This window comes from Ipomoea nil, unplaced genomic scaffold, assembly GCF_001879475.1.
Source record: "Ipomoea nil cultivar Tokyo-kokei standard unplaced genomic scaffold, Asagao_1.1 scaffold1277, whole genome shotgun sequence".
Classification (NCBI taxonomy): domain Eukaryota; kingdom Viridiplantae; phylum Streptophyta; class Magnoliopsida; order Solanales; family Convolvulaceae; genus Ipomoea; species Ipomoea nil.
The window spans coordinates 201,825-205,705 of NW_017617705.1; positions in this window are offsets into that span (position 1 = coordinate 201,825).

Sequence of the window (3,881 nt, forward strand, 5' to 3'; positions counted from 1 at the left end):
AACATCCCTCATGTCATCATCCACTTCTTCCCACCGATTTCTACCCCTTCTGTTTCTTTCCCTTCTAAATTCTCTATTCTCATCTATTTCTTCACTCTCCTCTCCACTACTATTACTCATTTGTTCCCTCTCATTTTGTCTTCTATTTCTCTCCCTTTCTCTGTTCTGTTCCCTAAATTGCACCCCATTTCTCCCTCTATTTTCATCTTGTATCCTTTCCCCCCTCTGGTTTCTCTCCATCTCAACCATTCTACCATCCATCTCCTCAAACCTTCTATTTAACCTGTCAAATTCTCCCCTCGTCGCGTCCACCATGAACCTAACATCTAGATTTTGGGTTTCCCTTCGCTTGCTAGTCTCCCCACCCTCCGCATTAAAACAGCAAAGCTAAAATATGTATATATATAATATAAATAAGGCCCTTACTTCACTCCCTCACACACTCTCAGTTTTAGGGTGAGTCACTCTTCTTTTACCGCTCGTGTATTAAAATAAAACACTCTAATGGTCTCACAAAAACACACAAATAGCAAAGAACAAGACCCTTTTCTACGAGTTCTTGACGGACTTTCCAACAATCTAAGGAATACTTCTTCCACAAGGCGTGGGTGATAGGATGAAAGGTTATTGGGTGTTTGGCTTGAAAGAAAATTAGTACAATACTCAAACTAATAACAAATAAGTGAACAACCTTCTCAGCATACAGAATGGTATTTTTTTTTTGAATTTTTTTTCTTTCCTCTTTTGATTCTTTTCTTTTGTTTTTCTTTCCTTTTTTTTTTTGAATGAAAAAATAAAGGCTAAAATAGATTTAGCACAAATGAAACACACCAAAAAAGAAACAGTTTGGCAGAAAGTTACAGAATCTGGGTGTAACTTCACAGAATTTCTGGGAACAATTGACAAATTGTTTTGGACTGAAATTTTCAGGTTTTCAAGTACTATGAGTATACTACTTTCAAAAAAAAAAATTCAGAACAAAATACGATACATAAGTATTTTTTTGGAATTTTTCAATCTAACTGCGCAAATCTGGGAAATTTTCGGCAGTGAGTATTGATCAATCAATTGGGGCTATATGACAAGGAATTAATTGATGAAATTTAATTTAGAGATAGTAGACTCATTAAGGATCACGAAAAAAATTAGGCACTTTGCTTTTGGGACTAGTTTTGGTAGCTAAAAAGATAACACAAAAGGAAGAAAACTGGCAGCAATTGAATAGAGGATAGACAGTAAGAAAATATATAAATTAGGTTGTGATTTGTAACCTCTAAGACGTGAATAAGACAACTTGGCTCTGATACCAAAGATGATGTGATCCTCGGGCTGGAGACGAAGTTTGGAAACCTTGCGTTCTCGTTTGGTCCTCGGGCTTTTTCACGTCTCTAGTAGAACGGAGCTGGCATTGTCTCGGTTGGTTTGTGATGTGGTTCTGTTAGACGGATTTGGGTTGTGTTGCGGGAAGGGTTATGGTGTTTTCTAAGATTGGGATTCGCCCACACCTGGTTTGAAGGTGATACGAAGAAAGAGACGCCACAAGGAAGAAAACAGTCCTTGATAAGTCGGGAAATCTTGAAGAACTCAAGAACAAGGCAAGGCACAAGTAGTGCTCTTGTTTGCTATTTCTCAAAATCTGATGTGTGTCCTTTACAAAGAGATTAGGAGTGTTATATATAGCTCCCTAGCATGCCTCTTGCCTAAAGACTAGGACATGGATAGTTTGAATTCAAACATAGCACTAAAGTCTAACTAAAAACAAATAACTAGACTACTTATTATAAAAGAAATAATATGCTACTCATTATTTGAATACTAATGGATAGCCCAATAAATTTATTTACTATCCATGTAATCAGCATAGCCCAATTCAATTAATTTCCCTCCAACTGGACCCCAATTAGATTAACCGGTCGCTCCTTGTCCTCATCAAATTGATCCATATCCCATTGAGCGCTAATCAGCCCTCCAACGGCATCTTGTAATTGTTTAGCCTTTGCCCTTGTCATTGGACCATCTACTAGGACTCGTAATGGATCATCGTTGTCCTCAACACTTAAGATATTCCTTTGAGCATGATTATCTTGTTGTACTAGAAGCTCTACATATCAAGTTATGCGATGTGAATGTGAAAGCATGAGAACACCTGTTATATGGTATATTAGCATGATCCTATCTGTAAGCAAGGTTTGCTTGATAAGTTATTTGAAAAGCCTATATGTGGATTGTTAGAAATAATTGTAATATAGTTTTGATGAGCCAAAATTGTATTTTTAGATTTCCCCATATTTTATTTAGAGTCTAGTGTACAAACTTCAAAATAGACCTGAACCAAATATCCTACAAAATTTAAAGGCAAATAGAACCTCTCAAAATGTTTGTACTTGGAATTTCTTTGCAGTATATGTATCAAGAGGTCTTAATAGGTCAATGGATAAGGCACTGTTATGATTTGGTGATCACCCGTGTTTGAATCCTTAAAACACTTATTTTGCTCAGTGATGGTCAAAAGTTGAAGTCAAGATTGGAAGTTCGACAAGAAAGTAGAGAACAGAAACATTATACAATAACTCAGGCAGAAAGAGTACAAATATATTATCAGCATTAGTAAGAGCATTTTTTGAAGAGATAACACCTGGTAAATGCATGCTGTCTACATCACGTGGCTAGCATCAAAAGGAGCAGAAACAATTTAAAGGATAGCTACACTATTCATTCTCTATCAGACTTTTTCTTTCTCACATTTGAACTAGAAGCAGAGAGCACGACCGGAATTTCTTTATGAAGATTTTCTCTTCTTCAAGCAAGAGCAGAGCACGACATTCTCTACCAGATTTTCTCTTCCTCAAGAGCAAGAGCACGGTCAGATATGAAGATCTCAACATGAAGATTTACTTTTGTCAGAAGATATTTCATCCAAACCAAAAGAAGATTTATTGCAGAAGATCAGCCGCAACTTACGACTTTTTGGTGTAGCAGATGAAGTTTTTCAAATAAATTTGACAAAGCCATTATCCACCGAAAGCTGCTGCATTTAATTACTTCAGAGCAAGTTGCAAATTGGAGCATTGCAAATCAGATGGACGGCTAGGATTGAAGAAGCTACAACGGCTATATGGCCTTTGTTGGCTATAAATACGGGCAAGGATTGAAGACTTGAAGCAGAGGCAATACACAATACAGAGAGTAATACTTGAAATATCCAGTTCATCATTCTTGAGCTATCTGCGTAGAAATCTTCAAGTCCTTAGTAGAGAAATTTGTTTTCTCTAAATCTTTTCTCTACTGTGTGTAGAAAGAGGGTTAAGTGTAGCTGTGTGCAAAACACTAACCTGTTGAGTGTAGTTGTGTGCGAGACACTCGTGAGTGTAGCTGTGTGCAAAACACTCGTGGTTGCTAAGTGTAGCTGTGTGCAAGACACTTAGTTGGCGTATGAGTATAGCTGTGTGCGAAGTACTCGTGGAGGAGTGTAGCTGTGTGCGAGACAGTCGGGGTTGGGTGTAGCAGTGTGCAAAACACTCAAAGAAGTGCATGTATAGCACTTATTCACTATTTTAACTGTGTGTGGAAAATAGTGAATTTTCTCCTAGACGTGAAAGGAGAAAAGTGGAGTAGGGGGATTACGCCACCTCCGAACCACTGTAAATTGCCTCTCTCATTTACTTACTGCTCTCATTTATTATTTCTTAGTTTATTGTGAACTAACCCATTTTATATTTGCTATTCACTGTTTGGGTTTGAAATTTCCATACGTGTACATGCATACACATTAACATATTTAATTTTACAAAGATATTAACTATCACACTTCAAATAGAAATTGGTTAAATTCATCTAAGTCAATCTGTTCATACGTGAGTATATATGCATGCACAACACTT